General features: G+C 28.3%; 1 protein-coding gene and 1 pseudogene across 1 annotated transcript in view; one reads left to right on the forward strand and one right to left on the reverse strand.

Annotated features, from left to right (window-relative positions):
- LOC107166231 (lachesin-like) overlaps positions 1-21627 on the forward strand; it is a 249005-nt gene that overhangs the window by 11449 nt on the left and 215929 nt on the right. The window lies entirely within an intron of this gene.
- The window catches only part of LOC149055839 (uncharacterized), a 32252-nt pseudogene continuing 20296 nt past the window's right edge, over positions 9672-21627 (reverse strand).

A 21627-nucleotide genomic window follows, 5' to 3' on the forward strand; every position in this document is an offset into this window, starting at 1 on the left:
TGTACATTATTTCTTAATGACACCATCACATAATATATATAATAATATCATGTCTTGGTTTGTACTTTTGTATTGGTTTTACGCTCAACTACGAAACGCTCTGATTGTACGTATCGGACAGTGTTTCTAGCTTCCGGATGGGTGACAAACCCTTTGATTTTTAGCGGAAAATCTTTGCCACACACACATAACGAGTTCTGAACCAACCGTTCTCCTTGTGTAAATAGCTAGCAACTATATTTGTCGGGTTTATGATCAAAAAATATATAAATATATATAACATAAAAACGTAATCAATTACATACATTTTTTGTTCTGTATTTTTAGTTTTATATTGTCATTTTTAATCTCGTCTATGAACTACTGAGATTCCTTGCCGTCCTCTTAAAACCTATATAATAAAAGACCGATAAAAAAGATTTTTTTAAATTCAACTAATCGTCAAACCTCCACATATAATCTGACGTGTATGATGAATCTTCATCAAAACATACTAGCCAAATATTATCAATTCCATAATCAAGTGAAAATTAATATCATCCCAAAAGCACCAGGGTCATTAAGATAATGAGAAATTGTCTATTTCTAATGTTTGAGTTTAACTCAATATTTTGACCAGGTTATTACATTTATAAATGGTCCATGTACAATTTTACATCCAACACAAAAATCACTGTCTCCAAAACTCACGATGCGTCATGCATGTACTACATTATCGAACAATAGTTCTTCAACTCATGCCACTTCCTAAAACCACACTATTAACCAATACTCACAAAGGTCATATAAATCAAACAGACACTAAACTCCCCTAATGTGGTGAGATGAGACCATCTAAACGTCAATCTTAATCAATGAAAACCAAAAAATACTACCCAAAAAATCCATCCACCCATTCTTTTTAAACTATCCAAGAATTTAAACCATCTTAACTTTACTAAATTCTTTTCAAATTCTGTTTTATTAATATTTTAAGCAAATAAATTTGTAACTAATTCAAGTAAGTACCTGCATTCGAAAATAAACTATATATTTTTTTGATGCTCGTCTCTCAAATTATAGAAATCCACTCATAAGCAATATCTTTGTTGAATCCATATAAAACAAAAATATCTAAAAAAAAAAAATAAATAAACCGTAATATCTAAAAAATACATATTTTTAATTTTTAAATATATTGTACCCGTTTTTCAAACTTTAAGTCTTCAAAAATGAACACATTTATAATAACTAATTTCCTGACAAAATCTTTTAGTATAAAATATCAAAATTATGAAATATTAAATACTGTTTCTTGCTTGGCTTGTTTTTTTTTTATAAATTTAAAATCTTTATTATTTATGCAAATCTAGTAGAATGCGATTAAAAAAATCGAGAAAAAAATGTGAAGGCATAAACGATTTTTATAATATTAATATCCTGTGATTATCTTTGGAAACGAGAAAAAACAATACCAAAAATCAAACTCAAGTTACGGGAAAGAGTTAAAATGAGATAAATATTATTGCTACACAACTAATGTTCATACCCAAATCAGTTTTTAAATTTTTTTTTTTATTTATCATACCTAATAATATTATTTTGTAAAAATTTTACCAAAAACCCCATATATTTAGTATCTTTAAAATATTTTCAGAATGAATTTTTTTTTTTTGAAAAGCTAAAACTAAATATTTTATTTATTTTTAATTATTCTATTCGTTTATACTATAATAATACGAGGCTTGTCCCAAAAGTAAGGTCTCCAATTTTCTAGCAGCCAAGGAACATTTTATTTTTATTAGTTGGTAACTCTGATATGACCGTAAATTTCTTCTCTTTCTAAGAAAATTTGAATTAGCTGGATCGAGCGTGTAGTACCTTCATGACACTTGAACGAAATGAGAACGACAACCTCGTCAGTGTCCGCCTTCTTATCTGTCCATGCTCAGTGTTAGCTTCACGTTGTAATCTGTTTTCTTCACTCGCGTGGTGAGACGCCGGTAGCCATACATCGACAACTGTGTAACTCTTATAGATCAACCCCTATGTCAATTAAAAATATGAGGAAGTGGTGCAGAGAATTTTCAAATGGGAGGATGAATATTCATGATGAAGCCTGAAGTGGAAGGCCATCTGTTTCTGACGATTTCTAAGAACAGGTTGAATCAGAACTTCGTGAATATTGACGTTTGGCCATTCGAGAACTTGAAGAAAAGTTACAAATACCCAAGTCCTCGATTCACAGATGTAAAAGTGATCTGGCGGGTACTGAAAGTGTAGTGCAAGATGGGTACCAAAAATGCGTACAGAGGATCACAAACGCAGACGGATCGAAAGTTCCCACGAGGTTTTGGAGCTGTATGCTGAAGAAGGAGCTGTATTTTAGGACTTAATAGTGACAGGAGATGAAACGTAGGTCTACCACTTTACGCCAAAATAAAAACAACAGTTAATGGAGTGGAGGCATTTATTCCCCCCAAAAAAAGAAATTTGTGAGAAAAATTGCGTTAAGCCATAAAAAACCGATGACCTGAAATGCTAGGTTTTTTAATAAAGTATTTTTTCGATTTTAGATTCTGAACGTAGTGATGTATTGATTTTACAATGATGTGTGTTTTTTTTTTTGTGTCTGTGTACAGCATAACTAGTTGAAATAATGCTTCAATTTCAAACTTTGGGAGTGGTTTCCGATGGAAAAATGAATATCCTTGGTGCATTATAATAGAGGTCAAAAGTAAACATTTTCCAACAGTTTTCAAAAAAATCGAGAAAAACAAAAAAAAAATGACAGAAAAACGGTCAGTTTTCGACCAAATCGATTTTTTTTTTATGGTTGTCATTCAAAAACTAATCACTGTAAATACTTGAAATTTTCATTTTGACTTTTTTTGTGTTATTTATAGACCACTGAAATTTTCAATTTTTTTGAGAATTTTTTTTGAAGTGTTGATAAAAAAATGTTGGACGACCAAAAAACTTGAAAATTTAATACAAGGTTCCTTATGAGTTGTTCTTATTGTAGTTAAAAAAAATTAAAAATCGTAAGTCACAATTTATTTTAATAAGCGTTTATAGTTCAAAATTTTACGAAATCTGTCGAAAATGCGAAAATTTGCAAGTCATTTTGAAGTTGAAAAATCATAAAAATTTTTGCGTTTATAACTAAGGATTAAAAATACAACACTATGTTTTCCATAAGTTAAGTAGCTATAGAGAAATCTCGAAGCATCATTATAGGAAAAATTTTAAGTGCGTTTGAATTTTAAATTTTTATGAAATCAGGTAAGGATAACGATTTATCCTCAAACCAGGTATATAATGTATATCTATGATAATTTAAGATATTATGAATTGATGACTAAATGCAGTATTTTTGGTTTTTTTTTTTTTTTTGATGCCATTCCTTATTCAAAATGCGTCCTAATTTAAAAATACATAACAACATATAACAATATATCAAAATATATGACAATATTTAAATATAAAGTATAATATATCCTAGACTGACAAATCATCTCCGTTCAGAATCGTTTTTCGTGTACAATGATACCTATCATTGGATTCAAATTTAACCTACCCTAGTCAGAGGACAGAGGTCCACCCCACCCCCTAATGTACAGCAGAGCGATATACAGCACCCACTTACCCCCTTTTTTATAATTAAGAAGACTTTACTTTTGGGACAAGCTTCGTATATATGTATATGTGATGTGATAGTTTGCTTAAGTTTAAAAACCGATTTCTCTTTTGATCTCTGTTTCCACATAAACATTGTACCTACTATAAATCGAAGTTATCTGTTTAAATAAAATATAAATTTGTATATTAAAGTCTTATTTGTGGTCATACAGGTGATGATATAATATGTTTTATAACTAGTGTTAGTTATCATCTAAGTTAGGTAGTCAGTTATTAGTTATGTCCAGTAATGGTCTTTAAAATATGTTCTAGAATGTAGAACAGTTTTTACAGTTTATAAGTTCGGTTTATTATAAAGAGATATATTTTAATCATTTTATAAGGTCATTAAATGAGTAAATCTAATTAATATTAACTTTGATTGAGAAAGAAAAATATAAATTATTACGTTGAATAGTAAACATTATATTTATTTACGTATTTAACAATTTTTTAAAAAAATTGAATTTTTAATACCTATACATATACAGTAAAATATGTTACAGTTATATTCTGAAAATTATAAATTTTTAAATATTTAATTAATCATACGAATTTGTTTGCATTATACAAATTAATTTTTTAACCAATTATAAGGTTAAGTTTAGTTTTACACAATTTTGTATACAATTTCATTCAACAAAAAATTTAAAAAAAAAACTTATGTGGGGAAAACAATTTCTAGGAAGAACGATAAATGCTTCACCAAAGATATGTCATAATAAAATATAAATAATTGAAAACTAAAGGGTCTTTTTCGGGTGGGCAGTTTCAATGAGATTTTCGGAACTTTAATTTCCATTTAAAAAATAACGTATACTCTTACACGTTAACGTTTAACAAAAAAGGCTTAAAGTAATAAATTATCGTCGTATGTATCTTTTTTCGCTCAAGGAGTTTTTCTCGCTTCTTTGTCCAGGTACTGTTTCTATATCAAAACTCTCAGAGGGGTAACCTTTCTACCGATATATATATATTTTATTCATGGGGTTGGTGCAGCTTTTGTTATCGAGCAAAATACCTAATGGTTTCGATAATTTTTTTCTTTTATCGGTAAAAATTATCCATCATAATATTACCTGATAAGATTTTTTTTCAAAATGCTCGAGGACATATTTTTTTTAATATTATTTTATATTATTTATATACTTTCGGAAAACCATTTTGAATTTTCCATTATTTTTTCTAGCAATAAAATAACGTACGAAACCATGAGGAAAATCATAAACACTGAATAAACATCTATATCACAGTAATTTCGTTTAATTGACGACGTTCAATCGTTTTTAGGGGTAATATTTTTCCTAGATATAAATGATTGGTGACATGTTTAGTTATGTTGGGTAACTGAGTTTTTGTTTGGAATTCAAAATCGTTATAATTATCTTAAAGACTATTCCTGAAAATCTTTTTTTTTTTTAAATAAATTTTATTTTATTTCTTCCTTTTAACCTTACACCCTAAATACACATTACTAACCACTTCAAACGGCACGAATATATATTGTTTCTTTAAATAACCAAATATATATTATAAAGGCCAATGGGATGCTACTATTCTTTAATTTAGACTTTGAATAATTTGCATATTATTTTACATTAGCTACACATGTGTGTCACATACAGTGTGTGTATTTATTGAATTATGGGATCAAAGAACAATATTTTGGTCATAAAAAGAAATTGTTCAATGTTTTGATACAGAAGCTTCAAAACGCTGTTCTAATACTCATATAGAATTCACAAAAATAATAAATTGATAGAATTATATCAGTAGTTGAGTATAGCTTAAAATAATTTAGTAATAATATGAACTTATATATTATATACGTAGGTATTACGGTTGACTAACATTTATTAAAATCGATAAAAACAAATAAATTATGAATAAAATATTCAAAAGAGTTGTATTACTCATCACCTGCATAGTTGATATATGGATACTATTTTTAATTAATAAAATTACAATACTGAAAACTCACGGTGTATACATTAACGCATAACACACACACAAACGGATGTGTATGTATATTATATTGCGTCTGTATAATAATATTATATATATACATTATTGAATTTTTGGATCAAATTAGTATCATGTTCTGTGTAAGTTATATTTATATTTGCGCACGGGAGATATTTCGATTGAAATAGTGTGCCCGTTTGCACGCCACGTATAACATAGCAAAAAAATAAAATATATCATCGAGGTTTTTAATGCACCAAAAATTAAATTGAATTAATTAAGCATCTGACGTGCAGGAATCATGAAAATTGTCGTGTATATGATAGGATATCGAAACAGTATAATATTAGGGCCGGAATCATTTACCGTCAAAAATTGAACCTGAGTCCACCTAAAATATATTTTGTGAACAACATAGCTTATACCTGTATGGGCACCCCAAAATGTCGTGTGATAACGTCGTTGAAAATGGATAACACTTTCCAAGTGTTATAGGGTGCTATAGATACACACACACACACACACGCACGCATTTTTTTCCATGCACAAAAGCAAAGCTCTGAAAGTATTTCTCATAGACGCATACATTTTGACGACGGTTATTACCAAGGCAGTCGTGCGGGGTGTCGAAATAGGATAGGAAAAAATTGGTAGTCGAATCGACCGACTGGCTACAACAGCGCTTATATAACAATATACATGGTAAATATTTTTGTATCCCATTTCGTGATTTGTTTTTGGAGATGGTGAACATTCCGAAAAACACTAAACCACAAACATTGATATAATATATTAAAATATTGCGTAATACATAGCATTATTTATCTCCCTGCATCTATTCTCTCCACCTTCCAACATTTTTAAAACGTTCTACCTGATAACACACATAGTAATATTATGTATAGACTTGTTTGATATGTAGCCACTTCACAACTGGGATCAATCCCATGACTGATAAACTTCATAAAATATATCAATCACTGATGAATACGTCTTGCTATGACATACAGGCAGTATAAGCACGATACCTATACAACATTTTTTATTTTATTATTGCAATTTATCTGTCTTTGATTTTTGCATCAATAGTTTATATAACTTAAAGCGTCACTCAAATTATTGATTATATATTGATTAGTTTACATTATGTTAATACTGTATAAATAACTTACCTATAATATGATGGTACTCAGTGGCGTATTTTTGGAGGGGGGGGTGTCCTCCATGTCTTGACACCCCCGACATTTAAAAAAAAGTCCTAATATATTGGATATTAGTGTTGTCCCCGGTGTTGTTACTTATTTTATAGTATACTATTTTTATCAAATGTAAAACTTCTTGTCAATTCCTAACATATTAATTTTGTTAAAAAATTAATTCAATGTCTTTTTACATTAGTAAATAATACTAAAAATTTTGTTTGTGAGGTTCAATAAATGTTGACACCCCCCGAGAAATCACCCAAAATACGCCACTGATGGTACTATACAACTGTATTATTATTGAGCCTACAACTAGGAATTAATTCAATAAAATAAATTATACATAATTGTTTAAATACGTATATACTAAAGACGTTTATTTGTTACTTGTGTATTACCAGAATTGTATTATAATTAATGAATAGAAAATTAAACTACATTCATTCAATTGGCGTATTTTTCAATACACTCGTTGTTTGAACCTTTCATTGGCCCACATAAAGTCAAAGTACTTATGTCTTTTTAAAAATAATTTTTGTTGCACTTATCGATTGTAAAAATCTATCTAGCTTAAAGGATTTGTGTATTTGTACTAAGTTTTTCATTATGTTTGCAAAATTATAAAATCTGTATATAAAATTAAATATACGTACAATAATTATTACTTATTTATAAAATGTAATAATGTATGACATGAGAACAACAATTTTGGCCATATTTCGTGTATGTAGAAACTGATGTCCATTTATGAAATTCAGTGACTAGTCACAATTTTACATCTGGTATAACTTAAAAGCTCTCTCACAAATTCAAGTAAAAAAGCTATATTTTCAACTTTTTAACTTAGTCAGTTAATATTTTAACTTTATATTGTTTCTATAAGTTAAATAGTTAACGTATAAATGGTTGTTTTGACTACTTAGTTTTTTCCATATAATTAACAGATAAAATACATTATAGTACATAATCGAGTATTCGAGTATAATGATAAAGTTAACATAAACATCAAGCCACTGTAGTAGTTAGTGTAAAATAAGAAATTGTATTATTTAGAAAAGGTTGGATGTTACGTTGTGTGACCTAGACAATGATTAAAAACATGATTCAACTTAAATAAATTAACTTACAACTGTCAAATAATACATAATAGGTACGACAACCTTCTTTAAGTTGACTCAATATAATCAATTTAATTAATTCGCAACTATTCAGATTAGAAATCGATCATTAATAGGTATATTATAATATATTAATATATTAATATATTAATACCGCTGGAAACTATGGGCCAAACATATAAACATTACATCATTATTTGGCAGACAATCAATATTTTGAACATAAAATAATATTACTTATTATGTTGTTACAAACATATAACTATATATTAATTGTACAGAAATACGAGTATATCACTACATATATGTACATGAAGTTATGAAGGTATGCATGTACAACCACCAACGCCAAACGGTTAGAGGGTAAGGTTGTATAGTTTGTGAACGTTAAACTTTATCAATTCTACGTGTGTTCGTCGAGTATATGTGTTATTTCCTTCGTATGCACTGTTGTCGTCGTCGTAGCCACTGCCACCGTCAAAATAAACAAAGATCGTGAAAACTGATAAATTGTTACTCCAAATCGAATTACATAACTCGGCACTAGGTAGAACGTGTATCAAATTAAATTTTGGTACAAAGTAAATTTCAGCGGGAAAATATTGTACACTAATCTGATGTTCTTTTCACAAAACTAAACAAACAATACAGACAACCGATTTTGGAAGAGAAAAAAAATGTGGCATGACACGTTAAATTAACTGCACACCAATTAAATATACTGCTTTGGAGTTTAGAGGAACTCTTTAATTTTAATTTTTTGTTTTTAAAATAACAAGCCTAAAAAAATAAGAAGACAGCTTAACTGGATTAGATCGGACAAGCGCTGAAAATAATAAATTTTTATTTTGATAAAATATTTATTTATGGAAATAGACTCATCTACGTGAATAATTTATTGTGATCAACAAATTATTGTTGCTACGTAAAGTAGTTAAGTACCTTTAAAGTGGCTCTAGAAAAGACAAAAACGTTTGTTGTATAATAATGTAATGCGTTGTGTTTGCATACAAATAAATAACATTTAGAATTAAAATTACTCTTTGAACAGAGTTTCTTAAAATAGGACTGTTGATATCTTACCCGCATACATACATGTTTTTGTAATCGTGTGTGTTATTATTTTACCTCAAAAATATAAACAATTACAAACCTATATCTATAATTATAATCAATTAAAATTATGTTTGTACACCAAAATATTATGAGAATAGTTCGTATTAAGTATATAATATTTATACAAAAACTAGCTGATACGGCAAACGTTGTTTTTCCATATAAATTATTTCTAATGAATATATTGGTAGTCAAATAAAAAATAACTAAATTATCATAATGTGATTACTGGTTTATGACTGAAAAAGGAATGGAATACTGGGAACAATAAAAAAAATACCAAATATTCATTTTTTTGAATTCATTGTACTTTTATTATCTTAGCTAATTAATTTCAAATTACATCATCTATATCACACATTTAAATTTAAAAAAAAAAAAAAAAAAAACACTATCAATCTCTTAGTGCAATGGAGTGTACGATATTTTTAGTGAATCCGTCTTTAGCCCACACAAACAAACTGTATGGTTTACCTATTCGAGGACATGCCACGTATAATTGTCCATGTGAAAAACGCAGTGTGTCCAAATCTAAGCCACAAACAAACATAGTTTGGCCTTGAGGCTTATTAATTTTCATTGCGAATGCCAATCTAATTGGAAATTGAACCTATTTGAATTCAATTGGGACATCTGTGGTAATAATAGAGACTCGTGGTAGTAATTCATCTTCTCCTCGGAAATTTCTACAATGTGGAGTTTCAATTTCCAGTAGTTGCACTTTTCTTGACGCGCAACACATACCAGCTGGCTCATTTTTGAATTTAAGCGCATTACAAATGCGGAATTTCTTGTCCATAGCAGCAATCTCTACTTTTGAATGACCGTAATATTCAATATCGGGCGCATACTCGAATGCTAAACGAAAGAATGAAATTGATGTAAATGCTTTAATGCTCGATGTAGTCGATCTACTTGTTGGCGTTGTCAGTCATTTTATGTGTGTGTGTCAACTACGAGTCGACGTGCTTGTCTTTTTTCCACTATGCGTTTTTCATTGAGTTCATCTCATGCCTCTTGTGACTGAGATTCACGCAATTGTGCCATAGTCACACAAAAATTTGTATTATCGGATTGGATTTGATTGTCTGTTCTTTACCCTCTTCTATTTGTCACGTTTATAACTTGCTCTACAACAAAAATTGACACTTTGGCATCTTGCTGGCATTTTTAATGACATAAACAAATCCGTAGATTAGCAGCTCTAAGTACAACTAAGCCTACTTTAAAAAACTAATTTGTACTAATTATTTATCCTATAGTCAATAGCAGTCAATAGAAACCATTTTTAACCAAAAATAATTATTAAAATAGCTTTAAAATCAATGCAACAATCTATAAACAAAAATATCTATCGTAAATCTCAAAAATCCTGTTTGAGAACCTCCCGGGGATGATAAATTCACTTTTTAAATTAGCTTAAAACGTATTCTCATACCTACCAAATATACACAACATTTTATGAAAATCGGTTAAACCGTTTTAGAGGAGTTCAATAAAACACTATGGCACGACATTTTTGTGTATTAGATAGTTTATAATTCTATAGATATCTAAACTAACTAACAATTTTATAATTACCTCTGAAGGTTTGCTATAAGTTGAACATTTACTGGCGATATATTATCATGAATAATCAAATATTATTATATATATATATATATATATATATAAATATTTTAAAGTCTGACTTTATATAGTTGAAAAATTGGCTAAGAAATTGTTTAATTTAATTTAGAAGTTGTTAAATTCTAGGTATATTTCAAATAATATTAATTATAATAATTATAACAGCGCATTTGTAGTCTACAATTAATAAATAGTTACTAAAAGGAAAGTTGTGTAAATTACCAAATTAAATAAGAAAAATGATTTTTAAAATAACTAGAAATACCTAGTTGGTAAATTTAAAGTAATAAAAAGTACAGTAGTATCAACACCAATATCATTATAACTAGGAAACAAAATCTTTTTAATATTCAATCTCATAACTTTAATGAAGAATATTAAAATAAATTCTTGTTGAAAGTTGTATATTTTACAAAATTTTGTTAATGGTGGTCCCCTAAAATATATCCTCCTTAAAATTCCTATATATTCCTCAAACCATTTAATTTCTGCAGCTTTTACCTAATCTGATGAGTACAATTCCTACATTTCTTACCATTTATAATTAATACGCTTGGACACATAATATAGTAATTATGAATTAAATCAATCAATCAAAAAATAGTATTGTAAACTTCAATTAATAAAAACTTATAACGATGATGGCTTTACATGGCTGAAGTAAGCAAGAGTATTATGACTATGTTATAAGTTATACTGCTAAGGTAAAAAAAAAAACAAAAAAATCTAACTCCTTAGATTATTAAAAACATTATGGAATAATTTAACTATGAGATTAAGATAAATGCATCCAGTTCCAATTAAACTTATTATCATGCTGATGATAATCAAAGTGTAAAATTTTGGAAATCTCTATAATTATTAAGCGCTCTTAATATTTAAAATTTCCATTTAAACATATTTTTTTTTGCATACAAAAAATAGGGTTAGTCGTGGATGTCGCTCTGCTTACAGTAGGTTACAAGTGGGTTACTGTAACGGATATAATTAAATTTGAATCGAATGATAGTATATCATTGTATACGAAAAACGATTCTGAGCGGAGACGGTTTATCTGTCTAGGATATATTATAGATTATTAAACATTTTCAAATCTTAGATTTAAAAAGAAAAACTTTTATGAATTTCTATCTAAGATAATTTAAACATTGCCGTAATTTTTACGTATTTAGTCAAAATTTGAAATTTAAATGCTTATAAAAAAAATCATGGCAATGTATTTTTAATATTTTTCAACTGCTATTGTAACAATATGTCAGGAGCATTGTATTAAATTTTTAAGTTTTTCTACCCAACAAATACATTTTTCTCTGCTGATAATTATGCCATCTACGAAGGGGTAAAACTAGCAAACACGCTAGAATCTAACGACATACTTATAATCAGTGATTCTCTTAGCACCTTACTAGCTCTTAAAAACCTATCCACCAAAAATTTAATAACTCTAAATATCCAATCAAAAATAATCGAAACAAAAAAAAATATAGAATTCATGTGGGTCCCTTTCCACACTGACATTGCAAGAAATGAAAGAGCCGACAAATATGCTGACTTAGCGACTAAAAATATCTCAGCCCTTACTTTAAATAACATATCTTCCATGGACATAACAAACTCTATTAATGAAAAAATACTCTCAATTTGGCAAAACCAATGGAATTTAATACCAACAACCAACAAACTCAAAAACATAAAAAAAAAAATCAAAAGGTGGCACACCTCCCCTCAATTTAACAGACGCTTATACACCGCAATCACCCGTATCAGAATCGGACATTCTGCACTCACACATTCATACCTTATCAGTAAAAAACCCCAACCAATATGCAACACATGCAACCAAATACTAACCATTAAACACATAGTGGAGGAATGCGCACTGTACACCTCAATACGCCCGACCTGAAGATGCCACCCAATGTTGCAGAAGCACTTGATGAACACAACACGTAAAAAATCAATTCCTAAACATTACCAATATTATTAAAAAGAACATTTTTTATGAATTTCTAGCATAAAATAATTTACAAATTTTTGTGATTTTTACGTATTTTGTCAAAATTCAAACTTTGAATGCATATAAAAAAAAATTGTGACTATGAATTTATTTTATTTTTCAACTGCTATTGTAACAATATGTTAGGAGCCTTGTATTAAATTTTCAAGCTTTTCTACCCAAAAAAATAAATTTTGATCGATATTAATTTTAAAAAAAAAAACTAATAATGATCGAAAATTGCATATACCTATAAATTGTTCACTTTCGTCGACATTTTTTGAAAATTGCATGGTTGACAGAATATACTTATATAAACATTAAGTGAAAATTTCTTTAATGTGTGGTCATTTGTTTTAAAGTTACATCAAAAACCCAAATTGATTTTGTCGAAAACTGATTGTGCGTAAAATTTCCCGTTTTTCCCTTAATTTTTAATTTATTTATCCCGATTATTTAGAAAAATATTGAGCATTTTTTACTTCTCACCCCCAAAGTACCAACTAGATTTACTTTCTGATCGAACGAGGTACTGAAGTTGAAAATCGAAGCACTCTTACTGCCCCAAAACGTGGTGACCGCCACAAAATAAAAAAATTAAAAACACACATCATGGTAAAATTAATACATTCCTCACTACGCTCAGAATCTAAAATAAAGTAATCCAAATAGAATTTTTATTTTTTTTTGCTATTCAGTTTTATTAATAATATACTTTCTTATTCGATCGATCAAATACTTCTTTGAAGTTTGAAATGTATTATGCTCATTTACTTAATAGATATTTAATAATCTTAAAATTCTTGACCTAGAGAAATTTAACAAAATTACTGGGTAATTCTAGATAAGCGTATACTGTAAGAATGTCCGTATTTCGTTTAAGAATGTATCAAATTAACTTTATACTTTTATTAAAAATAATACAAATGTTGTTGTACATAAACAACTGTAAATTTAGTTTGCGATTTTGCATGTCGGAATAACTCTTTGAAATTTTTCGTTACAACAATAGCAATATCCAGTAAGTTGGGTACAGACAGAACCAGCTAATAAATAATTTAGAGGAAAAATGACTGACTGAATGCGTAATCGAAAAAAAAACATATAATATGAATTATTTTGAAAATACATTTGCGCACACACTCACCGTGGTATTTCTCGACACTGTCGACGGCGATAATAAATCGGATACGGTTCGGTCCTTTGAATCATCGTTTCCGTTGAGTTTAATTCACGAGCGTAAAATAAAAATAAAAATAAAAACTAGAAAAAAAATAGTCACCTTACAATAGGAAGTCATTATACGGACTTGGGAAAAAAAATAATAAAATATATCTTTCGTTTCCGAACGTTTTAGGAATTTCAATTTTCTCCATACATATAGGAATTCGTTGTTTCTCATTTTTTTTCCCCGTCGTATTATTTCTTCAGTATTATTACTATTATTATTATTATTTATGGATCGGGTTGAAGAGGATGTGCGAGTGGTAATAGTCGACACCAATGATGGTAAGTCGAAAAAAACCTCCTCATTCAACCGGAATGCAAAACATATCGACTCTCGTGATTTACTTCAAAACTCGTGGTCGGATCTTGGCGATGGTTTTCAGGTGGGAATACGCGTCTTGAACGGTAGTACCACACTTAGGACTGACTGCAGTCTGAGCCACATGTTGGATGGGTGGAGATGAGGATTTGAGACATTGACGGGCGACAGTAAATGATGACTTAATTAGTTTGTTCGGCGGTGGAGAAGCAAAAGTAATTCGGACACAGAATGAGATCGGAGTCACCGTTGGGATTTGGTGGAATGTGCTACTGCGTAAAAAGGCGTTGGGTTTTTTTGTTATTATAATTTTTTTTTTTTTTTTTTTTAATGTGTCTGCGGTGCATTTCACTGTGCATATAATTATACTCTATTCTGTATCGTATTATTATAAATAAATACACGCACCCCACTCACACAAATAAATGCGCAAAAGTTACACGAAACAGCAGACGGTGCATCGATGCACTTGCACCATGATATCTATATATACAGATACACAATATTATATTATATGGAGCTCGTGCACGACTCATGGATAAATACGGACGAATAATAATAATTGCTTTCTGACTGTCGGGGACCAAACTGATAACTACAGAGTGACAGACTGGCAGACGAGACTTTTCGTATAAGCAGATTTCTGTTCACGACGCATTTCTTGTATACAATTAAAACAATAATACGGAGATTTATATCATTTTTTATGTGTGTGTTATTTATTTTATTCAAAAATATTAAGTTATTTAAATTAATATGTACAATCTTTATTACCCAACCTTTTCTGGGGGGGGGGGGGGGTGGAGTTCGTAACTGGGATATTTTGAACGTTTTATTTATACGTTTTATTTTATACGTTATATATTATAATTAAATTAATTTTTTTTCCAACAAAATATATAAACTATATTTATAAATTAATGTACATATTTTTATTACATTATTACATTATAGCCCGTTCCTTATTTACAAAATTTTGATTTAATCGTAATTAATTCATTAAAAATCCTATTACTTTTTTCTAAATTAAACAACTTCTGATATACTATTGTAACACATTCAAGCGAATGAGATTCTGTAAAAAAATTTTAAAAAGAAGCTGTGAAATAAGACAGATGGCGCCACATGTGAAATTTCTATTTCATCAAACTTTTTATTTTATTGCAACTGACTAGATACGGTGCAAACGAAGATGACCTTTAGGTACTTATAGTAGTGATGCTAAAAATAATATAGATAAAGGGAACAACTACGATTGATTAATGTTTTGCAAAATCTTTCTAAAATATGGTAAATAAAAAACATCCTTTGTATTATTATACACATATCACGTGTAGTTTATTGTCTCTTAAATAGATAATATTGTACGTGCGTGCCGCGAGTATGAACTTTAATCTCCATGCGTGGGAGTAAAAAAAAAAAAAAAAAAAAACATGGAAAAAATACAAATTACAAATGTTGGCATAATAAGCTTTTTCTGTAATACCTGCACAAAGCACTTTAAATCGTTGCCACCCTTTAAAAACGCCTAGCGTCAAAACAGTCGGTGTAAATATTAACCACAGGTATGGCATGAAAAAAAAGAAAAAAAATTATCCACCCATGTTTAACACGACACATTTATTTTTAAATATTTCAAGTTATTACTAAAATATATTTCATATTATTTGTTTGATTTTAACAAGCATAATATTACTTTAGTTATTCTCCTTGGGAAAAATCAATGATTGCTAACGATTAAAATACAATCGATCTTTTTGAAATGAGTTTTACTATATCAATATAAAAACAATAGACTACTCGGCTGTTACTAATGTGCATAATGCGTTCACCGTAACTGCTAATCTATTTGGTGTGTTATTTTTTAACGAAATAATAATTGCAGAGAGTTTATGATTTCACAATGAGATGTTTCTTTGCCAATTAATTAGTTTTTATTTAATACTAATTTTCAATTTTATTTGTTTGTATTATTGTATACTTGGGGTAGAATGAGTGATTCCCCATAAAAAATATTATAAAGTATCAATAAGAAATTTCGTGAACTGAGATTAAAGTGTACAAAACAGAATTCTAGTTTATAAAAAAAAAAAAAAAGATTATTTATGTTGGTAATATTTTGTCGATATGTGATAAATAGTACTATTCTATGAAATTATTTGTATGTAGTATGTAATTAATACCGTTTTGAATGGATATACTTTTTTTTTTCTTTTTTTTTTTGCTGCAAAATTTGCAAAACAAATTAATTCTATTAAATTTGTATAGTATAATGTATATAGATGTGAAAAAAATCATTATTTCATAGGTTTTTTTAACCTAAACAATATTTGAATTTAAATATTATATCACAGTGCTATTGCTATCTAACTAGGTATGTGATATTATTATATTACCGTGGCAAAGTTTTTTTTTTTTATAATATAATATTATAAAATTTAGCAAAGGTGCCTATATATTATATTATATATAATAGTTTTAATACATAGTAATTGTTATAATGTTGTATAAACAATAAAATATGTGATTCTAATAAATTTGATAAACCTTCATTGTTTACATTTTATTTTTATTTTTTTTAAATTATTACCAAAGGTTTATATAATAGTTATAAAGCGGAAGTAATGCACATATAGTGCCACTTTGCAATAATTGTTATGCATTGATACATTAAATATATATACATAACACATAAGATAATTAGGTATTATAATATGAACAAAAATGTTTTTGTATTTAAAATTAGACAAAACTTACTGAGATATAAATAGTTAATAGGTATTTACCATATTTAGTTCAGTGTATAAGACAAAAATGAATTGAGTAATTAAGTGAGTAAAGATTAGGTGCCAGTTATATAAACGTACAATGCATTGTGTCGCTAAAAAGAGAGAATAATTGGAATATTATTTACCTTGATAATAACACTGGTTTGATGGCCGATATTATATCAAATCTGGCTTTTATAAGAACCCATGTTGAACCCAAAAAGTATCCTCTCTTTATAGAACTCTATGTTGTTCTATAAAATAAAGAAGTTCATGGAACTGGCTAGTGACTAGACCACCACTCATTCTAAAATATCACTTTTATTTGCTGACAATCTTTTGAAATATCATGTTAATATATAATAACTATAATTAATTAATTTGCTCTGCACTTGACGTGTGTCTCGCGTAATAATAGATAAGTGAGATATTATATCAAACACTATTCTAGTTTTCTGCTGAAATCTCTAAAAATCCATATCTATCGTGTGATTTGTCACATTATATATTTTGTCCTCAGCAACGTGAAGGCGACATTATCTGAATTTCTGAACGACACTCACGAGGCCAAAAATACATTTACATATTTTGAGCTCCTACCAATAAATGTTGTGAAAGCAAACTAAATAAACCTAAATACATATTTATATATATACCTACTGATGTATAATAATATATACGATTCGCGTCCAATATTTATTCGAATTGTATACGATACTTACGTAATTTAGGATTTATGCCCAAAGTTCAAACAGTGTTTTTCGATTACAATGGGAATCAAAGAGAATGCAAAAGGTTTTTACTTGTTTGGCTGCTGCAATTTTAGAAGTTACCATACTAACGGAGGTGGAAGAAACCTTCAGGTCGTGTTTACCAAACAGGTGGTATATACCTACATGATTTCTTAGAATACATACGAAAGGAAAAAGTATTCTATGTGACTTTACATTACAACAGTTTTTACTTAACTGATTGTCCAAAAAAAGTTTTTTTTTTCAGGCGTCGAAAATGGTGGGGCAGGAGTTTCTCATGACATAATTATTTTTCTTTTCGATGAAATGATTTCATGACAATGTGGATTAGAGTTTGTTTATTTTTAGTCGAAACAGTGGCACAGGAATCAATTTTTTTCAGATTACTTAGAGCATAGAGGAGTATAATAGGTACCTGGTACTTATTTATAATATAGTATGTAGGAATTGACAATTTTTATAATGTATATATATATATATTAAATATTTATAGCAATTTCAAAAAGCTTAAATATATGTATATACTATATATGCGCATATACTATACCAATTTGAAATTTTTATAATACATGCGAGTATCTTACAAATACAACGTATAGGTACAACAAATTGTATTCATATAAAGAAAAATAATCATTACAGGTAGTAAGTGGTGTAATTACGAAAGGGGAGGAGGATTTGTGTTTCAAATCCCCCCCATGACCTTTTAATAGCTAAAATATAAAAACATTTCATCCTCTCACCCAGTTGAGTATGTTACAGCATACAATATTTTCGATTTGTTATTGTAAAGTTAAAGTTATATTTTCATATGAAACATCAATTTAACATGAGTTTAAAATCAAATGTGCATTTAACAAGTATAAATTGGTACTATATAATTTCAATTTAAAAATTGTATACAGAAACACATTCTTCAATATAAATATAATAAAACCGTTATTTTAAACGAAATTCAATTCGTTTAAATATTTTTTCATAATATAATATTTCATTTTGTATTTCTAAACCTACACAGTAAACAGTTTCGGTATTATTATGTATGAAGAATAATCAACAGTATCAAAAAGTTAAAACGAAAAAAAAATCAATCCACAAAGGTCACCAATTTCTATTATTCACTTTTTTAATGATTATTCAACTAGGCGGGGATTCATTTCATTTATATTTTTATTAGGTACCTACTTAACCAATTATTGTTGTTATTTTTTTGTTATTATTATTATTCTTACTATTATTATTTATTACTAATTTTAAATATAAAATTTCCGTTTGAGTTATTTTTTTTTATTTAATGAATTAACATACTGTGGACGTTTTACCGATACATTTTAGTTTTGAGTTTTTTAATTTTAAACTTCAAAAAATATAAATTATAAATTATACGCAGTCAGTAGACGTTTCATACCTTCCATATGTACTATAAAATTATTTTATCGTATCATGTTGTTTCCGTGAGCGAAATTCTCTGTGAGCCAAACACACTTTTCACAAATCTCCCATTCGATAAACTACAATAAATGTACGATATTCTATAACAGTTAAAACGTATTGAACGATACCGAAATGAAAAAAATAAAAAAATAAACTTTACAATAAAATAGTATGTACAATGTACACTTAAGAAAAAAAATGTCAATTTGTCCACAAACCACAATAATTTCAGTATACCCCTTGATATTTACCGCATTGTCCCATCTCATTGGCAATTTTGAGTGTGTCAATTTAAAAAAAACTAGAAGAGTTCTCATCATAAGTACATACAAGACGTTACAACATAAATTTAATATATATATAGATATATATTAGAATTAGAATTCTCAACCTAACCGAACAACACTACATAATAATAATACCTACCTATTGTATATTCACTATTATTATTTATTATACTATAACTAATAACTATACATATATTGCTGAAGTAAATTTATATAATTTTAATGGGTGTTTTTGAAGATCCATAAACAGATCAAATATTATAGTGAATTGAAGAGTAGAAGACGATACTAGGTCGTAGGATCAAAAGTTGCATAGCAGTGCCTTATTTGAACTGAGCAATTTTTTTTCGCTTACGACAGCTGATTATTACAATACAATTAAAAAAAATTAATCACTGATTACTGAATTACTGAATCTAAAAAAAATCGTCTACGTAATTACATGAGACCTTTAATATATCGCAAAAAAAGCAAGCCACTTACACTCTCGAAATATTGGTGACTATAAACAAAATCACACTTATTTATACGTCAAAACAAGTTTGAAATATTAAAACAGAATTTACTAGCTCAACAGTGCAACATGCAACAAATTGAAACTTGAAAATGATGAAGAATTCCCTACCGATTTCGCTGTTGGAGTTCTCACCTACTTGAATGAGCAGTTCCAAACGTGGTTTAGAGATTTTGAAAGTGCAGAAGACCGTATTCAAATTTTTGAAAATCCTTTTGCCATAAAAATAGAAACTTTACCGACAGAGCTCCAGCTTGAAGTTATAGAATTCATATCAAACAATAATTTCAAAGACAATTTTAAGGAATCCAGTCTCCAATAATTTTACGCCATGTTGCCTGAGGAATCATTTCCAAATATCAAAAAACATGCGCATGAAAAGTTGTCAATATTTAGCTCAACATACTCATGTGAGCAGACGTTTTCAAAAATGGAATACGTCAAATCTAAGTACAGAACTAACTTAAGTGACAAACATTTACAAGCTATACGCTGTTAATTGGAACCACGAAGTTTGATGCAAACTATCAAAACATTTTAAAAACAAGCAGTTCCAAACGTCTCACTAAGTAACTTACTCGTATCATAAACAAAACCGATTTTGAATAATAAAATAAAAAAATTATATAAATAAACATACATTTTTTTAAATAAATCTCATCTATTCTTATTTATTTCTCATTTTCATAACCTATCTATTCCTCTAAAAATGTTAACCCGCGATGCCAAAGCGTATATTAAATTTGGGCCGCAATAAAAAAAGGTTGGAGATCCCTGTATTAAAGCATATTGAAGGTTGGTCCTGGTCGCATCTTATAAAATATGTGTACGACACGTGGTAGGTAAACACAAATTCCAAACTTTTCGGAAACCAAATATTTTATCTTAAGTAAATTACACGAATTCTGGTTTTAGTTAAGTATACGCTTTTATTCTAGTGGGTATTTAAAATTGTAATTCGTTTGCAGACTATTCTCGCATATAATTACATTTTCGTTTTATTAAACTTTTGTTTTCTCAACAATACGAAATATTAATTATTTTTCATGAACGTATGGCGTTTACTTTTGTAATTCGTACATGTAATATGTATATTGTATAGTTATATAATAATTCACAACAACCCCTAATATAAGTATATAGTATATTATTTGCAGTAATTGTAACACATTTATTTCCCTTACATTGTTCTTTTTAAAGTGTAATATTTTAATTATACTGTATATAAATGATGCATAATAATTATTAGATTTGTTTTTACCAACTCATAAAAAATAACGAAATAATATTTAATGACATTTAAGATGGCGAGATTTCATTACAGTTTCTGACAATAAAATATATGCACTTAGTATTAGCTCCTATTAGTATATTACAGTAATTTACCAATATTTTATTCGAATATTATGGAAGCTTCGTCACCCTGTTTACACAGTAGTATTATAAAAACCTACATAAACACAGAGTATCCAAAAATGTGCAAACGGCTATTATACAAATTAGAACTGATAAACGATACGTTATAAATTATAATTAATGAGGTGATTAAATATTTAACCGAATAAATGTGTAACAGTGTTATCTGAAATTTTTATATTGGTACCTACTACCTAGGTAGATTGGTATAAAAATATTCAAAC

The sequence above is a fragment of the Diuraphis noxia genome, unplaced genomic scaffold, assembly GCF_037042655.1.
Source record: "Diuraphis noxia isolate RWA-SAM2 unplaced genomic scaffold, SU_Dnox_SAM2 contig0004, whole genome shotgun sequence".
NCBI lineage: Eukaryota > Metazoa > Arthropoda > Insecta > Hemiptera > Aphididae > Diuraphis > Diuraphis noxia.